This window comes from Mustela lutreola, chromosome 2, assembly GCF_030435805.1.
Source record: "Mustela lutreola isolate mMusLut2 chromosome 2, mMusLut2.pri, whole genome shotgun sequence".
Classification (NCBI taxonomy): domain Eukaryota; kingdom Metazoa; phylum Chordata; class Mammalia; order Carnivora; family Mustelidae; genus Mustela; species Mustela lutreola.
This window is the reverse complement of record NC_081291.1, coordinates 215,290,435-215,315,434: the sequence shown is the minus strand read 5'-3', so window position 1 is coordinate 215,315,434 and position 25,000 is coordinate 215,290,435. Positions and strand designations below refer to the sequence as shown.

The 25,000-nt window shown below is 45.9% G+C and overlaps 1 protein-coding gene and 1 pseudogene across 5 annotated transcripts in view; one reads left to right on the top strand and one right to left on the bottom strand.

The window, feature by feature from the left end:
- The window catches only part of RUNX1 (RUNX family transcription factor 1), a 245,222-nt gene that overhangs the window by 39,544 nt on the left and 180,678 nt on the right, over positions 1–25,000 (top strand). The gene's annotated exons all lie outside the window — the stretch shown is intronic.
- On the bottom strand, positions 1,907–2,514 carry LOC131825347 (large ribosomal subunit protein uL22-like; annotated as a pseudogene).

Genomic DNA, 25,000 nt, shown 5'->3' with positions numbered 1-25,000 from the left:
TTCTAATTCAACCTGGAAAAATAACCTAAAAAGAGTCATCCCTGAAGTAGTTAGCTTCTTCTTCTTCTTTTTTTTTTTTTTTAACTCAGTAAGCTTTATTAAGTCACATCCCACATGCTATGGGATGCAGGGTGAGGGCAGGGATGAGCAGAGCCAACTCTCATCAGCCCAGGGCATGCTACATTGAATGTATGAACGTCCACTGTCTGCAGCTGGCCCGGCCCAATGGAGCATCTGAACTGTCTTAGTCTCCCTTATTTTTCACTGGTGAGTGTTCAGGTGTCTGGTATGCTCATATGGAAATGAAACATACCCCAGGAATATAATGAACTATAATTAACACTAAAATTGCACTGACCAGAGTGTCATTTTCTCTTTGAAGAATCAGACCAAACTTCATGGTCTTTCACTTCAGGGTTGTCTTGGTGAACAATATATAGTTGGTTTATGCACAAATATTGTTTCCTCCCTTATGGATAGACTGGTAGATGGCAGAGAAGACATTGAGTGGGTTTTATTTCAGTCTTCAAAATCACTCAGCATTTTTTTACAACCCCAGTTTAGCCCCATCAAAGCATGTGACCTGGGAGAGAAAGATCCTCCTACTGACTTTCACCAACAACTATTTGTAAGATCTCAAGAATAAAATGCATCGCGGAGAGGTTCCACCCAGTAGAGTTGGCACAGGGTTAAAAGATGCAGCAGGATTTCCCTTCTGATAGATCATGTTTCCTTTTGACGCGGTTCTAAATTCTTCAGGGCCAACAGGGAGACCACCGATAATTGCCTGTAATTCAACACACACACGACCAGCTCTCCTGAAAGCCCAGCGTCAGCCTCTCCATTACAGTGAGGGGCCTCAAGGTCCTTTTCTCCCTTTATTGTCTTTCCTTTTGGATCAGTAGCTCTTTTCATGCAAGGTCCTGTTTGATGTCCTAATAAAAGTGTAATTTTATCTTTCTCCAGAAGCCTTCCTTATTCACGGCTTTAATGATCGTTCCATAATCAGTGTGGTTAGAAGAGCCGAGTCCACCTCTAGGCATCTGTCACATCTGCAGTGAAGGGAAAGAGGGGATAAGTGGCAGAATAAGCTAAATTTGAAGCACATCTTGGGCTCACCATGACTGAAGTTTGATCTTGATATTAAATTTTCTTGAAATGCACATTCAACAAATATTTTGACATGCATGATTATTAGAGAGTCTCCTTACAAAGATGTGCACAACCTAATTGTTCCCTTTTTCTTTTCAAACGTTACCTTGGTCTGACCCCTCCTCATCAATCCCCATAGAATTCTCCCAGTGCAGAGCCAAAACAAGCCTGGGCAGCTGTCTTTCCAGGGGACATGCTGAGCTCACAGTTGTCCTTGACCTAAATTTGCCCTCCTGTGTTAGCACCTTCTGAATGATTGTTGGAAATCGGGGCTAATTGTTATGAGGAAGGAGGGTCAGAAGATAAATAAGTACCACCAAATGCAAAAGAAATCCACCTCTAGGTGGAAAGAAAAATGCTCACCTGCATGATGCTAACACAGAATCAACTTGAATGTTCTATCCTGGTGTCACAATCAAAATGTTCTTAAATATGGGACGATGGATCAATTCCAGCTAGGGGAGGGTTGGGAAAACTTCCAGAGAGTGTGGACTTTAACTTTACCCTTAAGTTATATAGAACTCCCAATGTAGATAAAAAAGGGAAGACAAGATTGGTGGCAAGAGGCAATACCGATTAAAGACTCAGGAGTAAAAGGGTGCTGAGCATGTCCATGTTAAGTAGCATGATCTGATGGTGGTGGGGAAAGGGGTGGTTGGAGGTAGTGAGGTTAACGTGGGGTGGAGCCATATCCATAAAGTAGGGCTGATTTGTAATGGGTTTTGTTTTTTTGTTTTTTTTTTGTTTTTTGCATTTATTCTGTGCAAATTTACTCCCGGGCCATAAGTTTTTGTTTCTTCAGTTTCTTCTGGTATATCTTTTTCTTCTGTGCAACCTCCTCTTCTGGTTTAGGAACAATCTTCTCTTTTTCAGTAAGGATCATCTCAATGTGGCAGGGAGAGCTCATGTATGGGTTAATGCGACCATGAGCCCTGTAAGTCCTACGCTGCATCTTGGGGGCTTTGTTCACCTGAATGTGCTCAATGACCAGAGAATCGACATCTAAACCCTTAAGTTCTCTGCGTTTTTAAGCATGTACAGTAAAAATTCAGCACTCTTCTTGGGCCACCAACCTTGTGTCCAGCCCCACTGTTTGGCCTGGGCACACCTACCAACTCCACCATTGTAGCGACGGAATGGCACACACTGCTTCTGCAAAGTGACGTCTTTCAGATACTTGGTGGCTTTTCGGATATGCATACCCTTGATGGCCTGGGCAGTTTCACGTGTGTTCTTAAAGTGAACACGGAGATTTGAACCTCTTGACTTGCATGATTTCGTAGGGTTTTCCGGGTCAAGCGAATAGCGAACCATTTTCAGAGGTCACCCCAGCCCGCTGAGAGGAAGAGGAAGCCCGGTGGCTCCTGGGAGAATTCCTGTAATGGGTTTTGAATGCCAGGTTAAAGAGCTTGGACACAGAGAAGATCAAGAATGATTTTTAAGCTAGGACATAGGCTAGCTCTGGTTTGTATTAAGACCTCACCAATATTGCTTTGAAAGTATTTGAGAGATGGTGTTTAGACTCACTGAGTTCAGATACCTTTCAAACACCCATGCAGTGGCACAAGCAACCGTGGTGCAAAGGAGAGTCTGCAGCCTGAGGAAATTCTGGGTCAAAGGCTAGAATTTAGGAGTAGAGATCGAATCAGCCAATGGTATTACAATGCAGTTCTGTGGGAAGGGTATTTTCCTATAAAACCCGAGAGAAAATTCACTGGCAGGCCATAGCATCTGCCCAACTCACACTTACACAGACCCTGTCCAGAGGACTTGACGTCTACAACAGTGCTGTCTAGTGGAATACAGTGCAAGCCCACATATTTAATTCTTGATTCTCTACAATCAAGTAAGTGAAAAGAAAGACGTAAGGTGAATTTTTCTCCTATTTTCATTTAGCCATTGTAACCAAATATTATCATTTCAACATGTATCCCATGCAAAAAATTACTGCTGTGATCATTTATATTTTTTCATATGTCTTTCATAAGATCTGGTGTATATTTTACACTTAGAGTTCAGGCCAGCCACATCTCAAGTGCTTACTAGTCACATGACCTTCAGTCTGATGGAGAAAGAGCACAGGCCACGCACAATCCCTGGTCACAGCCTTTCTAAAGAACCAGGCTGGGACCTGGAAGCAAAGGATTTGCTGACGCTGCTCCATCTCCATGCTCCTATGCCCACCCTAAAAAAGAAAAGAGTAATAATATAATGTCACTGACATGTACAGAATATGCATTTTCCTGGTGCAGGGCTGAGTACTTCATATATGACACCCATGACTTTGGTCTTACTGTTACCCTCATGAGGCTTAGAAAGCTGACCTCACTTGCCCAAAGTCATCCAGCAGAACAGAGACTTATAAACATATTTTTATATACATATATTTTTATCCCCAGGTCTGTGAATCACCAGGTTTACACACTTCACAGCAGAGACTTAAATCCCAGTCTGGTCATCTGTAGTTGCTGGGGTCTTAGCATCTGAGCCATATATACAATTTCGTTCCCCATTTCCTAGAGGAAGGGGGTTGCAGGGAATGCTTTGGAAGGCTTGAAAGGGAGTGTGATGTAGCTTACTGGATGGCATATCCTTCTAGTTGTGCTTCCTGAAAAGGATATTGAACTCCGTTTCTCTACTTGAGGCTTTTATGGAGGCAAAGCAGATTTTCCAGAAAAACACTAAGAACATTTAATTTTTAAATCTCCAGTATTTTGAGATTGAGATTTTTAAACCTCCAGTCTCACAAGTGTGTACGTGTGTGTGTGTGTGTGTGTCTGTCTGTCTGTCTCCATCTGCGTCTCCCCTCTCCTGAACATAATGCCCCCAACTACAAAATGCAACACCTGTTTGCCGAGTGACGCTTAAGCTCCTCGACATCTAAAGAACTTGTGGCAATCATCGATGAGACTTCTTGTCCATCTTGTCTTGGAGGATGACTGCAGATGGGGGTCAGTCTGCCAAGGATGATGTAAAATACCTCCTCAGTGTTGGAGGCCCTAAGGAAACTCTTCCCAGCTGGGAGGATGTCAAACCAGTAAAACAGCACCCCAGGCATTCTGGCCAGGGGTGGGGCTGCTGGCCACCACACATTCCGCTTGAGCAGGGAATAACTAAATGTATCAAGGCCACAGAGCGGTCCTGTGGCACAGCAGAAAAGTCACATGACAGTGCCACTCCTCCACTCCCCTCCGCTCCGGCGTTGGCATGAAATGCAAAGGAAGCTGAAGCGCTATGAGATGGGTGGAAGGTCCCTGCTAGGGCCAATACCTGGCTTTTCTTCTGTGTGCAGCATCCACAGCAGTGAGGAAAGGTGTCCAGCTGGCAAGAGCTTGTGGTTTATGTTCGGGTCTCACCCTCTGCAGCGGAGCTTCAAGAAAGAAGCTGAGGGGCAGCTAGAACAGTAAGAGTCCTTCCGGGGCAAATGATGACGTATCAGGGACCAGGCTGTGATCAGGAAGACTGTCTCTTAAGTAGTATGTATGTTTGAAAAACGGTCCCTTCTGAAGCTTAAAAAGAGAAACTATATAATGTGGAGTTTCTCAGTATAGATTAATTAAATAATCAGTGGGGGTGGGCATCAGTACCGTCTGACTCTTATTTGACTCAAGTCTGGAATTTAAAATGTGGTCCTTTGGAAGACAGGAAGAGACTATTTTCTGGAATATAAAATGAGTCACACAGAATCCTAATGGTGCTTTACAGGACTGTAGACACACTGGTGATGGGGGCAGGGGGCTTTAAAAAGTAATATGCAGCCTCTCTTTCTGTCTCTGTTTTTCTGTCTTTCTCTCTCCCTTCTCTGTGTGTGGGATGCAGATCTTGTGTCTGTTTTTCTCTGTTTCTCTCTCTCTCTCTCTCTCTCTCCCTGTCTCTCTCATCTTGATCCTCCCATTTCTCCATCACTCTGTCATATGCAGAGAACACATTGGCATAAGGAAGAAATCCTACCTTAATAAGGCACATGACTTCTACCTCTGTGTAGATCAATAAAATCTTCTTGTGACTTCTGTTTCAGTAACTGGGAAGTCACGGCATGTTTAGAGGTCAATGCTACAGGTGGGGAAAGACAGAGATGAGGCTGTCTTAAGACACTGAGGCATCAAAGTTAAAAACAAAAGATAAATTTCCCAAGCCCGTCTTAGACAGGACCAAATCAAAGTCCCTCAGTGATGGGAAAGTGACATGAATTAAAAAGATGGGCATCCTGCCCTAGATACGCTCTCGGGGGCCTGGTTTTTGGTCTAAGCCCAGGTGACAGGCAGGCCTGGGATCGCAGGACAGTCACCCCTCCAGGAAGCAGGCAACAAGCAAGGGCCTAAACTGTGAGCTGCCTCCTTTGTGAGCTGAAAAATCTAATGTTTCTATTTCCCCTGAATATGATCCCGTCACGTGATGAATCTGCAGACGCAGAAGAAAAAAGGATGAACCAGAAGTGAAGCAGAGTCAGATAAGGCCCCACGTCAAGTGATCCTAAGTCCATTTGGATAAATGATTAATTTGAATAAATGATTAATTCTACCGTGAACAAGGTGATTAAGAAAACTGGGATCTAGTCTGAGGTTCACTGACTTGGTTCACGATGCACCCTCATCTTTGCCCCTGAAATCACCGTGCTGTTCTCTGTGGAACATGAGTGGGGAACAGACTTCCCTCAGGGTCCTTTGAGATTGGCCGAGATGCTGAGGGCGGCAACCCGCATGCTGACAGGAGTGACTTACTGCAGACCCTTAAAGCTCTTTGTTATTCCATACCAAAGGGGAGGTCCCAGTTTGAGCTTCTGGGCCTCCTGCTTTCTAGAATTATTTGATGCAACAAAATTCTGCACAACCGAAGACTCTTTGCCATCCTGTGGGGTGTCACCATCACGAGCATGACTGGCATCCAATCAGTCATTCTGCCTAAGTTAATGCAAGTGGCCACGGAGGCTCCGGCAGAATGAACAGGCTCTGAAATAACTCTACCGTGCCAGGTTCTTCCAGCTTCCCAAGGGAGCTGCCAGAGTTTTCTCATCCCTCCATTTTCTCAACAGCAAATGGTAGTGAAAAGGTTTCCCCCTTCAGAGAAATCTTCTACGGGTGGGATTAATGAGTGTCTGTGGATCATTTTGAAAATGTGTTGAATACATAGGTGAATAGAAAGTTGGAAGGTACACATCTATCCTCCACCAGAATGACGTATTTGAAAGAAAAACCCCGAAACATGTGTGTTTGATTTTCACTGATTTTACTCCATGGGAATTCTAAAGATACTGTTCCAATGAGTGGGATCACGGAGCTCACAGCAGTGCATCAGCCGTCTGTCTCTGGGTGGGAAGTGCTCATTTCTGATCTCAGGACTCCTCCTTCCAAGGGCAGCAGCTGCTTCCCCGAGAGTAGAAAGGCAGGAAGTGAGCCTGGATCAGGGGCCATCACGACGTTTCACCCTCCAGATGAAGTGTGGCTTTGTGTTGTTCTTTGGGAGAACTCATGGATTCGGGAGGCCAGTGATGTAATTCAGGGGAACGCTCCCAAGATCTATTTAAAATAAGACGTAGATGAGTCATCTTTTAACAGACAGCTTTTCTCCTTCTTGTTCACTCATCATCATCAAAGTGAAAATCACAAGCTAAGTATGTGAAATTGTAAATTTGTTTGGCACGTAGTTGTGTCTACACGTCCTAAAGTTTCCCACTTGTGGGAGTCTCCCGTTACTGTTCATCCCTTACGTTCACTTACATTTACACCCATTATTTTCCTACCAGCTGTCTTGCTCTCACCCAGCCAAAGTTCAAGTTCTTGGCATCCTGCTGATAGTCATAACTGCATCTCCACGCACTTACGTCCGTTGCCATCAAAGATTAAGATGGATTAAGATACCCTGATGATTTTTTCAGGCCGGGAAGTGACTTCAAATATACTGGGATTCTGGGGAGTGGGACATTGGAAAGGGAGCTGATCATTTGAAAACAGCTTAATGGGAACATGATTTTTAAATAGGAAGAAACACATGAGCTTGCCTCATCTGTGAGTGTGCAACGAAGCTGTCTTGTTCTAGCATCACCATGTTTCACTGTAAGACTGAGCTCTTTCAAGGAAAGCAAGAGGCAAAGACTCCAGTAGTAGACACTTGGTCTTGTTTCATTATAAAAACAATAGACCAAATGTATTCATTTTCCTTATCTGTCTTATATTCCTTCTTGGACTCAATAAATACCTGTCTTGAATGGCTAATACGTGCCTGGTATATTCTGAGTGCTGGGAATGTAGGAGCAAACAGACATAAATCCCCAAACTCATGAAACTTGTGCTCAAAAAGGGAAGTCAAAAAATAAATTAAAAAAATATACACTCTGGTCAGATGACATTAAAAGCCACAGATTAAAAATAAGGCCCATACAAGGGGACCAGAAATACAAGGGTAATGAGAGAGGGCCACAATGAGGAGATGACAGGTGACAGGTGACTGAGGGGGTGACAACCTCACTGAAAAGAGATGAAATGCGGTGTCCTGCAGATATGTGGGGCCAGAGCACACCAGGCACAAGGAGCAGCAGGTGTGAAAGTCAACAGGAAACTGAAGATGGGTTTCTTGATTTCTTTAAAAAACACCATGGTGATGTTGGTAGTGACTATGTTGAATCTATAGATTGATTTGGGCAACATTGTCACCTTACTGATGATTGGATTACTCCCAATCCATGTGCCTGGCCCATCTTTCCATTTGTTCTAGGGCGTCTTTCATTTCCTTGAGTAAGGTTTTGTCGTTTTCAGTGTTCAAGTCTGGTGCATCTTTGGTTCAGTTGACTCCTAAGTGTTTGTTCCCTTTGATGCGATGGTCAATGGATTGATTTTTCATTTCCTTTTTGGTTTGTTCATTGCAAATGTATAGAGATTCAGCTGACTTAGGGGTGTCGGTTTTATACCCTGCATCTTAGCTAAATCTGTGTATTTGCTTTCTTAGTTTTTATGTGGAAACTGTAGGTGTCTACAAGTAAGTTCATGTCGTCTGTGAACAGAAATGTCCATCTTGGATGCCCTGGATTCTTTTCCTTGCCTAACCGCTCCGGCAAGAGCTTCTTAAAGAAGTAGCTCAAGTGGGCTTCCTTGTCTTGTTCTTGATCTTAGGAGAAAAGCTTTCTGTTTTTCAGTATTGAGTATACTAGTGAAGAGTTTTTCATAGATGGCCTTTATTAAGTATCCTTCTATTCCTAGTTTATTATTTGCTTGGAGTAATAAATCAGTTTTCAGGGGCACCTGGGTGGCTCAGTGGGTTAAATCCTCTGCCTTTGGCTCAGGTCATGATCCCAAGGTCCTGGGATGGAGCCCCCATCGGGCTCTCTGCTCAGCAGGGAGCCTGCTTCCCCCCTCTCTCTGTCAGCCTCTCTGCCTACTTGTGATCTCTCTCCCTGTCAAATAAATAAATAAAATCTTTAAAAAAAATAAAAATAAAACAGTTTTCATGATAATGTGACAGTAATGATTACATAACAACAGTTGTGGATAAAAGAATGGCACAGAATTGTATGCTAAAAAATGGGAAAAATGAGAAATTTAATGTTATGTATATATTACCATACCATAACTCACAAAATTAATCTTGTAATATTTTTGAAAACCATTGATTTTTTACTTTGAATAAGTGAAATGTATGGCACGTGAATTTTATCTCAATAAAACTGTTTAAAAAAAACTTAAAAAAATAAACCACTGCAAATGGAGGTAAGAAATAAGGTAGTTTCGCAGGGACAATAAAAGAAAGTGGCTGAAGCCAACATTGTCTGATGGCAGTTTGGATGGAGAGTCTGCAAAAGAGAAGTCTGGAAGGATCAAGTGTCCTTTAGCACAAGCAGTCTGAAAACTGCAGTCTCCATAGAGGCAGGGAAGACTCTGGAGAAAGGGAGACAGAACTGGCGGGACAGATGGAGAGTTTGGACTTGGACATATTAGGGGCTACTTTTTGCTTTCTGTGGCCTTATCCTCAGTTCACCCCAGCACTTGGAAAAAGTGGCTCAGCGGCGACCTCCGAACTGTTCCCTCTATGTATGTACAAGGCTGTCATCAAGAGTGGCCCCCAGCTCCAGTTCAAGTTACGAAGCAAAGTTAGCTTCAAGTTAGGAAGCAAAGATATGACATCAGTTGAGAGAGAGAACAAAGAATTTGCAAACATTGGAAGTAGTTGTTGCCCTGTGAACAAGTGCAATCAGCAAGAACCACGTTGGGTCAGGCCACCCACACGGCCAACTTCGGCCCCACATGTAACATAACCATCTCTGTGCCCTCACAAGAAACCTTACACACCATGGTTACATGACAGATGTTTGCTGGTTGTTCATTAAACACTGGTTCCCAGTGAAATTTGTGGGGCCATCTTCCCTGTATGTTTGGGGGAAAAAAGTCAGTATAGACTTGAGTTTCCATTTTGGGAGCTGCTTTGGGCTCTACCCTAAAGATCCCTTAGATCTCTTTCAGCCTAGCACTTGGAGATGCTAGATGTTCCAGGGTTTATGTTGCTAATTCTAACTCGGGAAATCATCTGCCCTCATTTGGATTACAACTGAAGACTTGTGGGCAGGGATGCCTGGGTGGCTCCCTCGGTTAAGCATCTCTTAGTCGCAGCTCAGGGCTGTGAGTTCAAGCCCCTTGTTGGGCTCCATGCTGGGCGAGGAGCTTACTATACATACTATATAAATAAATGTCATATGTGTTAGGGTCAGATGTTATAAATGTGGCTTTGACACTTTTCTCAGTGAGAAATGTCCTCGCTCTGCCCAGTGAGGATGAAGCTCAGCCTGGGTAGAGCCAGCTGAAATAATCTGGAACATGGCACTTAGCATTCATCCAGCATGTTCACTTTCTGTTTATTCTGGGATGGTCACATCTTTAAAAGCAGAGGGAGCATGATCGGCATGGTCTGACGCTTAATGGAAGAGAAGCTCCAGCAGGGAAGGAGCCAGGTTTGCCCTTCATTTTTGTGCACGTCCTAAGGGGGAAGGCCTAGCCACGTGCGGTCACAAACCCCAGCCCTGGGTCTGCCGCCCCCTTTCATCTATGTCCACACATGCTGAACACTAGATCGTGTGTGTGTTTTTAATATGACTCTCTCTTACAGGGAGTTCAGAACACACGTGTTCCTTTTTATTCTCACCAGTCCTTGAGATCTGCACACCAGAAAGATCATTCTGGAAGGAGATTGGAGAGGTCCGTGGCGGGGGTGGGGGGGTGGGGGGGGGAGGGAGAGGGTGGGGACTAAGGAGGAAGGCTGTTGTGCGCTAGCCTGAGACTCAGGAAGCACGGGTCTCCCAGGACAGCCCCTGACCCCTCACACTCACATGGCACAGCTCAAAGGCCTTGCTGTATCTTGGTTTGGTTGTCCATAAAACACAGATAGTAACAGTTGCAAAACAGACGCTAAATGGAATGCATTTTGTGATCTCTGGGGAAAAGGCGGTCTGTTAACATATGCGGACAGTGTGTTATTCTGGGGCAGGCCCAGAGCCACAGGCTCTCATTGCCACCAGGATCATTTCTGGAACCTCTGCCAAGAGCAGCCCGCGCGCTCTAGCCTCCGAGCCCCAGCTCTGGGTCCAGCTGGCAGGAGATTAAGGGCCAACTCTGCCCAGCTGCCTATGCCCTGCTCACCCACAGGCCTGAATTCAAGGCCCCCAATGCTTGACAACCACCGCAAGTCACCAATTCAACCTCTAACAGACCTACTTAGTACCATATGCCTGCCTCAGGTCAGGTCTATTAAATCTCCTCTCAGTGGGGCCGAGCGGTAAAGGCGGACTCCTTCAAAGAGAACAGTTTTGCTTTCAAACACAAATTTCTTGATTGTTCTCCATGGCTGGATATTTGGTGGGACAAGGGGACTTGTAGTTTGTTTCGTCTTGAGAGAAAAAAAAAAGTAGACAAGATGAGGACAGGGCTCTAGGGGCTCTGGCTCCTTCCTGGCCCTGCAAAGCTGAGGTTCCTGGCGCCCTGAGCCAAAAAGAGATCGTCTGAGGAGGAGAGATGATGGGGGCTGAGGGCGGAGGGGAGCGGATGTCACAGGAACTGTCCCTGTTATCTCTGAAAGTCACGCAGTGGTCTCTGGACATCGTGTGGTCCTCCTGAGGAAGCCGCAGGGGATGTTGTCCGGGAAATGGGGTTGATCTCTGTGGCCCCACTCAGGTCCCCTTTCCTAAGTCCCTTGCTTCTCCTCCCCATCCCCTCTTGGAGGCCATCTCGCTTCCCTAAATATTTCTGGAGAGGAAATAAGGATAGCAAAGATATTAATTTGAAGGGACTTAACCCCTTCCTGAAGGACTTAGAGTTTGAAAGAAAAATACAGAAGGGGGGCAAACTCACCCCAAAGCAGGACTCTCCAGGGGCAGAGGCTCAGATGCTGTCTGCCAGGGCAAGACAGGTGGAGACAGGGGGAGCATCGCAGGTGACCACGTGCTCAGCCCAAGTGTGAGGCTGCCCTCAACCCTTCACCCACCTCACAGAACCCACTTCCCACATGCATCCCAAATGCACAGAGAAGGACAAAATGAAGTCCGTATGATAGCATCCCAGATGAACAGGGAGTGCAAATGATGGTCTCCGATTATAAAAAACCATCTTAGAAAGCCCGGAGGAAAAGAACCGTGCCTTGGCTGTTCCCCATCTGTGCTGAGCCCCAAAGCAAGAGGAAATTGATTTAAATATCGGCAGCGGGAGCTCAAGATAGACAGAGGGAAGGATCTCCAAAAGAAAGACCTCCCCTCCTGTTGTTGCATAAGCGTTGCTCTTTGAAGGTCGCAGAAGAAATAAGGGTTCCATCATCGATTAAAACAGACCATCGCCAAGATCCCTCCCTCCCGTGCTGAGACAACCTCACCCTCTAATTTTAGCAACGCCTCTTGGCAAAGGAAGGGTCCCCCCTTCCTCGGGCTATCTGGTGTTCCACACACCATCTCCTACAGCTTCCTTTGAAGTTGGCGGGGGCTCTGTGGACTCAAGGCCAGAAACTCTGCAGGAAGAGACATGCTCACAGCCATCACACGGCCCTATCTCGTTGCAGCAACAGAGGCTGTCTATTTTTAATTTTTTTTTAATTGTGAAATTGCGGCATTTTGTTTGAAATTAAATATGAGTGGTCAGGTTTGGGGTTGATACTCAGATATGATAGTGAGGTCATTTGCCACCTAATATCCTCTCTTTCTGTGCAGGGGGCGAGGTTTAAACCATGGCTTTATTTTAACAAATTTAAAGATTTCATTCATATTTTTAACTCATTATAAATGAATGCAATTTAAGCCTATCGCAGAGTTGACAGCAAGTGGCCGAAAGCCATGGGAATGTGTTTCTCATTGTGGAAACTACATGTTAGGCATTTTCTTTCCCCAAGTAAATTTCTGCAGTTTGATGAAGGAAATTTTATTTTGGGAAAAAGAAAAAATCATAGGTTCCAAAGTAGTCTTTCATCTCAGAAGTTAACCCTATAGAAGATACGGCAACAGTTCTGAATTTCGCAAATTATTTTGATAGTATTTCTGTCCTATTGCACAAGTTCTAAAAAAAATTTTTTTAATGTTTTGGTTTGGGTTCTTTTGTTTTGTTTTTAACCTCTTGGTCTCACAGTGCAAAGCAAAGCGATTAACCCAGGGAAAAGCAGCACCGCAGGAACGTTTGAGTTTCTAGGGAATGTCCAGCACACTCCGTTAGGAGGATCTTGGCAATACTTACTTTTTCCACTTCCAGTTTTACTAGACAGGAGACAGGTTAGGAAGTAAAGTGGAGAGGACATGTAGAGGGAAGAGTTTGGTGTTTTCTTTCAAGCTCACTAATATTTGAGAAGTGTCAACATTGTTCGAAAAACTGCTTTTAGGCCACAGTTTTTGTCTTCCTGGTCCCAGCAGCACCTCCTATGTATGTGATGGGCTGATTGCATAGACGACGTCCCGAGGTTGGAAAGGAGGGACCACAGGCCAGAGGCAAGAATGAGAGGAGACCCCCTTTATGGCCTTCTGTCTTCAGTGGGCGCCCCCAACCTCTGGCTGCAGCCCCACATGCATAAACCCTCCTGGTCTCCCTTCTGTTTCCTCTCCTGCACCAGATTATGGGCCTTTCTCTCTTCTCTGCCTTTGAATTCCCTCCTCCTCTCCTCCTCAACCGAGTGGCACATCAGAGCCCCCCCCAGTGGGGCTTAGGGGTGGGAGTGAATGTGGAGTCTGGTTAAGTCAGTCCCGACCCCTGGGGGGGGTGCCCTGAGGTGGTAGAGCTCTGGGGAGAATTCCTGTCTCATAGGTGGGAGTCCCAGTCCACAGATACACAGCCCTACCAAATCTGGGGTTTCTTTGTTCTACACACCTAGTAGCGGGCTGTACACATATCAAGTTCAAGGTCCAGGTGTTGGAAAACAGACCTGTAGCTTCATATATTTCTCAGTGTTTGAAATTCTGAAAAGCAGGTCTACACGGAGCGCGGGGCAGTGCGATTCTAAAAGGTAGGAGTGACAGAAAGAGGAAACCAAGTATAGAAAGCTGTACCTGTAAGTAGGTTTATCCCAAGGGGCAGGGAAGAGATGAGAAAGAAACTAAGAGAATGTTCCTTCCTAAATGGCCTTGGCTGTAACCCATGTTTCGTGGCGATACAGGACAGCGCAGAAACAACAGCCAGGGTCCAAGTTCCATCTCCAGCGCCCTCCCAGAAAGCTACGATCTCCCTTCCGAAGAAGTTGAGTTGCAAGCAGAATTGCAGTACTTATTTTTCAATTAGGAAAAAGATGCTTTTCATGCATTACTCATTCCATCATTTTGAATTTACCAAAACCAACGCGAACTGACTTTTCAAAAGGCCGTTCAATTCCACCCTTTGTGGTCAGAGCCGAAAGGGCCGGAAAGTTTCTGCTGGGAAGGGTGGAGCTTGGTGCAGAGGGCCCGTGGGGACACGCCGGCGGGGGGCTCAGGAGCCAGCCCCCCACCCCTCGCCTCACCCAGGCTGCCTTCCCAGCATCGGCCGCCTCGCTCTGCACCCCTTGCTGACTTCGGCTACTGGTCAAGTTTCCTTTCGAGCCCCAGAGGCCCGGCTGCCCGCGCTGAGCTGACTCATGGCTTCCCGGACTTCCTGACACCCTGTTCACGGGCCTGTCTGGAGCTCGAAGACACTCTGTGGCAGCGGTGTCGCAATTCCAGCCAGGAAACCAAGCTAACCGCCCCAGAGTCTGGCCGAGGTGTCTGAGGGCGTGCGAGAGCGGAGGCTCCCGGGTAGAATGGAGACTGGATGTCCACACCCATGTTTTTTGCTATTTTCTCTTCCATTCTTTTTTCTTTCCTTCTTTCTTTCTCTCTCTCTCTCTCTAGTTTTATTGAGATACAGCTGACATGCAGAGCTGGTTTCATATGAGACAGACAGCTTATGTATGGCATGACTTACATATATTGTGAAATGTTGGCCACAGTCGCTTTAGTGGACACTCATCCTCTCCTATAGACACACAAAAAAACCACAAAAAACAAAAACAAAAACCCACGCCAGTGGCTGATTTTTTTTTATGTCAACCTACATCCAACTACAACCACGAAAATGTCAATATACATGTACAGAAGCTTCAGACCCGAAAACCTCTGTGTCCTCACCAACAGAAGAAGACAATCCATCATTCCATTTAGATAGTTTACACCTTGAGTAAATGTCTTATCCTTCCTCCAAGTTTGTGACATTTCTTCAAAGATTATTTCTAATTTTTTTTTTTAAAGAAAAATCTGAATGGGGGTACCTGGGTAGCTCAGTGAGTTCACTGTCTGCCTTCCACTTGGGTCATGATCCTAGGAGGCTCCCTGCTCAGTGGGGGGCCTGCTTCTCCCTCTACCCCTCCCTACTGCTTGTGATCTCACTCTCTCTCTCCCCCTTCTTTATCTCAAAACAATAAATAAAATGTGAAAGAAAGAAAGAAGAAAGGAAAGAAGGAAGGAAGGAGAGAGGGAGCGGGGGGAGGTAGGAGGAAAGAAAGGGAAATCTGGTGAAGAAGCGAAGCTTGGTTTTTCATGCTACTCTGGATTCAGCCAGTGATCTGACGATTGTCGAAAGGACAATTCCCATGTTCCCTACCATCCCAGCCTTCTTTGTCCTTCCCCACCCCCTAAGGGGAGAGGAGCTTTCTCCTGGTGTGCAGGGAGCTCTTGAGACCAGCCTTCTCAGAGGGGAGAGGATTCCCACCAACGCCACGTGTCTGACTCCAAAGGATATGAGACAAACAAACGTTTAGGGAAATCAGGAAGTGCGGAACCTCAGTGATGCGTGTGGAAGAAGCTAGAACATTGCATTTATCCCAGGTCTTTCCTCCGACCCTCCCCCCGATTCGGTCACTGTGTGTGTCCAGAGATAAACAAATAGACCCATCTCCTTGAACCCTGCCGTGGATAAGGGGGGTGTTTGACCAGAGAAGGTGTCTCCAGTGGAAAGTTACTGAGGCGCAGTTCTGTTGGATCCCAGAACTGCTTGCTCCTCTCTCCAAAATGACTCTATTTTTAAATAATGATGTCTATTCTCCCATGATTAATAGTACTTTGTATTTTATATCACCTTGCTCTATGGCTGAGTTTTTACTTGCATTTAAGAGTATCCATGCTTATGGGGGGATATCTCTAAGGCTCACATATTAGATCTGGAAAGTTTGCCTTGGGGCGCCTGGGTGGCTCAGTCGGTTCGGTATCTGCCTTCAGCTCAGGTCATGATTCTGGGGTCCTGGGATCGAGTCCTGCATCGGGCTCCTACCTCAGCTGGGAGCTGAGCTGCTCCCTCTCCTTCTGCTGCTCCCCCTGCTTGTGTTTTCTACCAAATAAATAAATAAAATCTTTAAAAAAAAAAAAGAAAGAAAGGAAGTTCACTTTTTGTTCTTCCTGGAAGTTTTGAAAGCTCCTAAAATTGGCTCCATGCCTCTTTCTCAGAGCACCCACCTGAGAACTCAAGGGTGACGGCCTCTGCCAGACTGGAGGCACGGCAAGTGCCCGGCACCTCAGTCAGGTGCTCCTCAAAGGCCTCCCGGACTCTCTTCCTGGCAGGGCAGGAGAGTGGCCCTTTCGGGGAACTGCCCGCCTTGCTGCCAGCTCCGCCTGGGGAACTGGCCCAGGGGAGTCTCTGCTCTTCCTGAGGTCTGGGCAGACAGCCTGTCCAGTCATCCTTTTCATTGCTGGCCCCGCAATGGAGAAAGTAGACTTGGATGACCAGTCTGGCCCCACGGAAAGCTGTCCTCTAAAGCCCAGCCCAGCCGGCCAGCAACCATCTGAGTCTGAGGCCTGTCTGGACCACCACGCAAACATTCGTGGGAATGCATGATCCTTGTTACAGACAAAGGACCTCACCATTCCATTTGGCTTTTTGTTTTTATGCATTATGTTTCATTTCTTGAAACCTCTGTATCTTTTGAGAAGGAGATTTTTCTTCCTATCCCTGACCGCTCTCATAAATCATCACTTGTTTATGTAGGGGCTGATTCATGGCCTTGTCCCCCAGAACGCTAGTTTCCTAGAGACAGAGACTGTGGACAACCTCTTTGCCTATTGCACTCCCAGGCGTCAAACAGTGCCTGGCTCAGGTTCCCATTCCCATAGAGGCCCCATTTGTTAAAAGGGAAAACTGAGGCTCTGGGTGGCTGTTCTCGGCCTTCCCGAAGTCCAGCCCCCTTGGCATGTGCCCTAGGCTCCTGTCATGTGCCCAGCACTGTGTCTCTCCCAAAACGCCGCATCAAGAAGTGGCTGGCAGGCCTGGGACTCTCCCACCAGGCCCATCACCAGGCAGAACTTGCAGGGAAAGCAGGCAGGCCTGCTGGCCCTCTCCCGCCTCTTGGGAAAGGGTGGGAACACCATCCCCCACCCCAGAAACCGCTCCCCCCATTCTCTGCGAGGTCGTTTATTACTTTCCTGTGACTGCCATCGCAAATGACCACAAATGAGGTGACTGAAAACAACAGGATTTTTGTTTCTCGCACAGTGCCAAATGCCAGAGGTCTGAAATCAAGCAGGGCCACCCCACCTCTGAAGGCTTGAGGGGAGGCTCCTTCCTTTCCTCCTTCTAGCTTCTGCTGGTCGCCAGTAATGGCATTCCTGGTTTCCGGTGCGTCACTGTAATCTCTCTGCCCTTGACCGCAGCCGTCCTTCTTCCCTCTGCGTGTCCGCTTTTTCTCTTCTCATAAGGATACTAGCCACTGGATTTAGGGTAGGATAACCCCATCCTATCCAGTTCCTTCTGCAAAGACCCTCTATCCGAAGGAGGTTATGTTCTGAGTTTCCACGTGGGTGTGAATTTTAGGAGACACTACTCGACCCAGTTCGGACCATAAGGACACAGGAGCTACTCCCCCACTCACCATTTATCAGCTGTGTGACCTCAGGCAAGTTGCATGACCTCTTGGTGCATCTACATCCTCACCTGCAAAAGAGGAATGGAAGTAGTCCTGCCTGATTGGGCTGAAGGCACTGATATCAGTGATGTGCTCAGAATGGTGACAGGCACATATTAAGAGCTATGTAGTCCAGGAAGACAGAGCAAGTGCCTGTAGATGCTTCACAGAGGTCAGTGGATAATCCTGTCATCAAGGGCCCCACGGGGGGTGACAGGAAAGGGAATTGACCCCCAGCACCAACCAAGAAGCAGAGGATAGGACACGCAAGCCATCCAAGGAGGTGATGGCCGATGGGACTTCTCTTTATCTAGGAGAATTTAGCCAAGGGAAGAGAGAAGAAGGAGTTGTGGGTGGAGGTAAGGGCATGTTCAAAGTCCTGGGAGCAGGAAGGGATCTGGCAGACTCCAAAAATGCCGTCAGTCGAGACAGCTAAAGCCCAAAGCAAGGATGCAGCTGGGATATAAGGGGAGAAGCAGGTGAGGTAGAATCCCAGGAGCCAAGATTCTGGGCCTCACCAGTCCTGCAGCCCAGGGAAGCATCCAAGGTCACTTCTAGCTCTCAACTGTCTTAGTCCATTCGGCCGTCTGCCACAGAAATACCATAGACTGGGCGATGACATTTATTTCTCACCATTCTGGAAGCTGGGAAGTCAAGATCACAGGGCTGACAGAGTCAGTGTCTAGTGAGAATCTTCTTCTTGGTTCATAGCAGACTATCTTCCCATTGAAACCTCACATGGTAGAAGGCGCAAGGGAGTTCTCTGGGGTCTCTTCAGTTGCCTCAACTCCAAGCTGATCAGAATGCCTCACTGTTCTCTCAAACTGTCCAGCCCTCAGAGAAGATATATGAGTTATCCAAAGCACTCTGACCCCCAAGGAAGCACAGTGCTGATCCGTCCTATGACAAAGTTACTGACCTTTTGTCCATTTCTATGGGAAATGTCAATGAAAGTCCATTCCCCGTCTCTCAGTGATGACTCCATTAATGGAGTCATCCCAGATGTGGTTCATGATACAATAGCCATGGGAAACTGAGACTCACCATCTTGAAAACTTTTGACTAAAACCCCTCCTTCCAATCTACCCTGATGACTAGACTCATCATATCTACTGTTTTTTCCCCAGTGTAGCAAACACCCACTCCTCGTTCTCTTTGATAAGAAGCCTAGACACATAGGTGACCCAGTATGACATATGCAGTTCTATCATTCCAAAGACTCCTGCTCTTACCTTGGGAAGATTCCAGAAGGAATCACCTTGTCTGCAAGCCTCCCCTAGTTAGTGGATTGTAGATCTCACTTACATCACAAGAAAATTCATGGCAGAATTTCTGGTTGAAAAAGATCTTTTTCCCTTGATCTACTGATGCTTCACCCTGATGCATTTTCCCATCTGGTCCTTCCAGATGGTCAGGGATGCTCCAAATGAAAGTGACATAAAGAGCAACATCTCAGGAAGGGACCTGTTCAAATAGCAAAGGGACAGAATCTCAGAATCCCAAGTTTGTCTTTAAGCAGAAAAATAAATCCTAGACTCATAGCTGAGAGCAGGAAATGACCCTAACAATTATTTAAAAAATAATATTATAAATAATTTTATAAATAATATTATAAATAAAATAATATTATAAATAATTATAAATAATAATAAAATAAAATAAATAAAATAAATGACTCATTTACTATGTTTCTACCCCCAAACTGGGTATTATGTGCATGTCATTACATTTCCTTCTGTTGCCACCCTCTGAGCAGGACCCCTGACTGATGAGGAGGTCAAAGCAGAGAAAAGTTAAGTAATCTGGTGCCTGAAAGCCTATTAGTGTTCACCTCTCCCCCTTCTCCAGATGTGGCAGGTGGGACCTAGGGAGTTTCCAGGGGTCCACAGAAGGGACTGCAGCCTTGTTACAATCTGAACCCTGAGGTTCCCTCTACACCACTGTCTATAGCAAGTCGAAGAGCACAATAAGAACTCTTACTAGGCATTTCCATTTTTACAGCACAAAGACATTTAAGTTATGCCAGAACTGACATGCCTTCAGCCCACAGATTTTCATACTCTTCCCTGAAGCTACTTTGGATAGATTTTCTGTCTTTCAAGTTAGGCTGGGGAGGGAGAGTCCAGAGAGAAAGGGATCATCCTCAGAGTGGCCTGAGCCATCTGGACTGCGAGAAAGTACATTAATTGAGGGGCATATCATGCCATACAGCTGCCCAAGGGGGTGATTTCAGAAGGCTGGGAAAGCCCTCATCCAAGACAAGTACCTTCCTCCTTCACTGACCCTCGAGCACAGCCTCAGGCCTTAATCTTCAAGTTTAGTAAGTCTGAGAAGGCAGCTCTCCCAGGGAAGGGTAAACCATTAGTCATTTACACTTTAGTACGAACTAAGTAAGAGGCTGCCCCCAAATAAGTTAGAGTGCAAAGGTCAGTATAAGGAGAGCTTAGGGCACCAAAGACAAATGTTCTTGATCTCACCCCCTTGAACCTCCACCTGTTGGCTCCACTCCCTTTTGAGGATCCGAGAGACCTGGAACCTAGATAGACACCCCCATGTCTCCCTCCCAGGTGTTCAAAGCTGCCCTGCCCACTAGTACCTACTGTATCAGAATCCACAAACTGTTAACTGTCACATGTGGTGTGTTGCATCTGGGACAAGATTAGGGCATGAGAGAAGGTCATGTAGTAATCATAATAAGTGGAATCACTACTCAACTTTATAGTTAGCAGATGGGCAGGGGAGGACTGATACAAGCTGTGAGCAGAACTAAAAAGGTGTGGTGACCAAGAGGACATGCAATGAGCTAAGGCAGGCTCAGGGCAAGCCTCATGGCATAGGGAACACCTAGGAAATTTTGGTGGATGGAAATGAAAGATAGTGTCCCACAGCTGGAGGAAGAAACACAAGTGCTCACAGCACAGTTTTTGCAAGTACTCAGTGATGCTGCAGCTCAGAGAAAAGCATGAGTCGGGGCTGCACGTTGGGTGGCTGGTCCTGAGCCTTCCCCTTCCCTGGGGTCTATGCCTCGCCAGCTCATCTGGGCTCATGCCCCAAAGAAGCAGCCCCTGGGACAGCAGTGCGGCATGGGACGGCCCTCCAAAGGCTCTAGAGAGGGAGCAACGCCAATCTCTGTCTCTGTGCTTGCCTGTTTCCCCCTGGTTGTGTCACCCATGCATCACTGATGCAAAGAAAAAAGGAACAGTCCCAACCCACTGGGGCTCCTGGAACTGGGCTTCTGTGGAAATCCTTAGCCCCCACTTAGCTGGTAGCTGACATGGTGTAGGTAAACAGGAAACCTAAGGCATCCTGGGACTAGCTTTAGTGGGTACCTGTCCTCACTTGCCTATATTTATAGGATGCTTAGAAATGTACAGAGTGATTTCTCATGCTGTGTCTCCTCTGAGCACCACACCATCCTGCAAGAGAAGGGACAACAGACAGGAATTGCCTAGATTCCTAGAATCTCCTAGAGTCTCTGTGACTTGCCCAACCCCAACTTCTCTGGGTGGGCTGGTCCTCCGTCTGGATCTACTGGCTTCACACAGGACTCTTCTTCTGGGAGCAAGCAAGCCACAAAAGTAGCACTTTCCGGGCCCTTTGAGAAATCTTGCGTTTTCTTTTCCTTTTCTCTTCCCGAGTGACTTCAGATTCTGCCCATTCCTGTTTCTGCAGAGAGCTGTAAGGCTTCCCATTTCCGTATTCTTTGGTGCACTCCTAGCCAGGATGAGATACTCTTTTTTTCCTTTTTGGTTTTATGGGGATTTTTTCAGTGATGTCAGACTTCAAAGGAAACCTCCCACCATAAAGATCACGACCAGACTCACACTGTGATTCTTTCCCATTCCTGCGGCGAAAGGACGGTAGTGCTAACACATGTCTCATCTCCCCTTGATGGCAGCCTCTCCGGAGTGATTTCCAAAGCCCCTCACTTTCTCTTTTGGGTCCCGAATAGTGTGTCAGGAATGCATCGCTCCTTTCCAAGCCAAGAAGCTAAGCTACTGGTGCCTTCATTTGTCACTGCACTATGAGCTCCCTAATCAGAATCCCCTCCCCTGTGTCAGCACAGGGTCCTCCCCCGCTCGCTTCTGGTTTCCTCGGGAACTTCTAAACACTCTCGTTGTAGCAAAGTCACTGAAGCCAGGCCACTCAAGGCAGCCGAGCGAGATTTAATTGACTCCTTGGGCAGTGATTCACAGAACAAAGCCTGACTGTCTGACCTGGAAACCACACAGTGGGGAGTTTAGAAAACTGCGGTGTAGTCAAAACAACGTCCCTGGGGCGGCCATTGATTGAAGTTCAAAGGAGCAAAGATGTAAGTCAGAACGTTGTAATGACAAGGGCGGCCCAAAGAAATACATTGACCTGGGCATGGAGCCTTCTGGGATGAGGCTTCCCAAGACTTTAAATCACACAGGTTACATCGGGACAGGATCCAGGGACAACATGGCCTCCTGGGAGAAGCTTCCAGCTGGGCAGTGAAAATGTTAGTCATCAGGATCAGAAGAATGTATTGGTTTCCTAGGGTTGCCTAGGCCCCATCCTGGAGGGCAAGCTGCTTCCTTATCTTCCCATGACACTCTCCCTGCGTCTCCGTGTGTCTTTTCTTCTTACAAAGACACAGTCATTAGATATAGAGCCCACCTTAATCTGGTATGACTCAAACTCATCACATCCAAAAGGACTTCCTTTCAAATAGGTCATATTCTGAGATTCCAGATAGACAGGAATATTCAGATATACTCAAGGGACCACAGCCCATTTGCTGTTTCTCCCACACCACCTCCTGCCTAGATTTGTGGAATTGGTCATTCCTGGCCTTGGTTTTGGAACCTCCTCCATGCACCGAGATCTTTGTGTATGAAATTGAATCTTGACCTTTCACCTTTCCTGGCTGAGAAGACAAATATGGTGCCCATCTGTGACACATGGCTAGGCAGGGTTTGACGAAAGTTAAAGTTAATGTGGCGCGGACTAGAAAGTGAAAGAGTGGGCAGTGTCCAAGGAGGTAAATTATCAGCGTAAAGAGTCTGGTCAAATAGTTGTATCTCAGAGAGACCACCAAACACATTTCTCTAAATGTTTTTAGAAAAATGTAACTTTTGGAGTAGGGAATCAGGATGGGGGTGAAGCACAGTTGGTCTTGAAGTATTTCAAAGCTTGCCATAAGCTGCTGGCTTTCCAAGTGAAAATAGTGCCATCTTCAAGATCTCATATTCTGGAATGTTCTCCCATTCACAGCTTCTACTCCTTTCAGTCTACTATCCTCACTCCTACTGATGGCACTTGCCACCTTGATGGTGGCAGATCAACCCTCTGACAAGGCACTGTGATGAGGCCATGGGGAATAAAGGGCTTTTAAGTAATATTTATGTGGAATACCCTCTACCTTTCAGATGAGTTCTAAGTTCCTTGCTATCACTACTGGGTCACACAGAATGACTGCTGCAAGTCACCTCCCTTATGCGTACTCTATAACTTATTTTCTCTGCTTTTATTCTCACTATTCTAAGTATTGTTGGAATCACAAAACCACTTTGACATAGATTATTTTATTTTAATCCCTGCATTCAATGCCTAATTTATCCAAAACACCCTACTGCGCTCTATCTTTAGGAACTGTTCCCAGCTGATCATAGGTTCCAGATAACCTCTCCTCTGGAAAGACCCTCCCCCATTGTATTCTTTAGAAGAGTAGTGAGTACTGAAAAAAGCACGTGTTCACTTCTTCTTGAGATGCCATCTAGCTCTACCCTTACATGTCTTCTTTCTGAGGAATGTTGTATTTGCTCCATTTTCCAGAGATGAAACAAGTAATGTGTTCCCCGCTCAACGCCCCCTGCTTCCTCTGGAACCTGTTATGCCAGCTCTTCATCCACCCCCTTCCTTCTCGGCTGTCTTCCCCTTTTGGTCCCATTCCTCCTGCTGTGTCTTGTGTCTTTAAATGCCTTTCTCATTCACTCAGAAATTTCTTCTCCTCTTCCTGCTGCCCCATCTCCTTTGGAATACTGGGTTACAAACCATTTCTCCTCCATAGCACACCAAAGAGCTGTAGCCACTGTGACAGTCTCCTCCACAGATAAATTAGGTAGTAGACTGTAGTAGAATTCTGGGATTTTTCACACTTCCCTCCCTTCTCTCTGTCCTTGTGTGGGACACTGGTGCACAACAGTATACCAAGATTGAGCTAACTTATTTGCTCCTCCAGGGCCAATAGTCTAAACCATCTTATCTTTCAAAAGAAAATTATCCTACCCTTTGGCCCTGTTTTCTTGTCTCTTATTATTACTACTCTTTCCACAATTCCTTCTCTGCTACTCTTCCCCCTCCCTTACCCCATATGTCTCCTAGACACTGTTCTAGACTCTCTTCTCTTCCTGTTCCACCTTTTCTCCTTTGGGAATATCCCCACTCCTGCCTTGAACACAGTAGGCCCATGATCAGCAATATCAACCCACCAGGCAAGTCCATCTCAGAGTTTTGGTGAGTCTTCAAGTGGCTCCTGAACACATCTGTGAGGACATCACCTCAAGAAACCTCAAGGCAAATGTGTCCTATATAGAATTCACCATCTTTTCTCAGACTTTCCAACTTTCATCTTTCTGACAATGGACCACCAACCCCTTAGTCACCAGGGCTAAACCTTCAGAATTGACTTTGATGCCCCACCTTTCACCCCACATACAACTGATGGCTAGGTTCTATGTATCCCCCTCCAACCAGTTTCAAAAACCTGCTAACTATCCAAGAACCAGGTTTGCTGTAGACCCAGAATAGAACACAGATTGCATGAGATCAGACAGTTAAAAGATTATGTACCACTACATTTATTGTAATTAGCACTTATTTTATATCCAGAAGGCATGTAACATGCTATTGGATGCTTTCATAAGCAAATAATTCAACATGCTCATAACAACTTGTCAAAAAATGAAAGCCATTCATTATTAATAGTGGTACATTTATTTTAGTATTTAGTAGTAGTAGCAGTAAATTTTAAGTAGATTTTATTCTACCCCATCTATAAAAGTCTATCAAAAGTTTTAGAGAAATAAATGCCAATGTTTTTGGAAAGAATGACTCATTCAGTATTTTAGCTTAGCACTTCCTATGATTCATACTATCACTAGAGCATCTAATACTTTACTTTCTAGAAGCCATTGAGAGACCCAGACCTATGGGTAGGGCGTGATTTGGGTGTCGAATAAGGCCTTAACCCTCCAAGTATTCTATCTCATTCACTTGCTGGTTGACAACATCTACATTTAGCACCTTCTCCCTTTATAGCCTGACATCTGGAACTGAGAGAAAGAACCACAGAGGGCAGAGAACTCAGTGCTTAGAATGTTCCTGAAGGAAATGTTCCTTGAGATACAGCATAAAGTATACTGGAATTTGGCAACAGGCCAACCTGGCTTCAAATCTTGGTTCTAACACCTCTTGATTGTGAGATCTTGGGAGAAGACTTAACTTCTCCAAATTCATGTCATATTTTTAAAATAGAGAT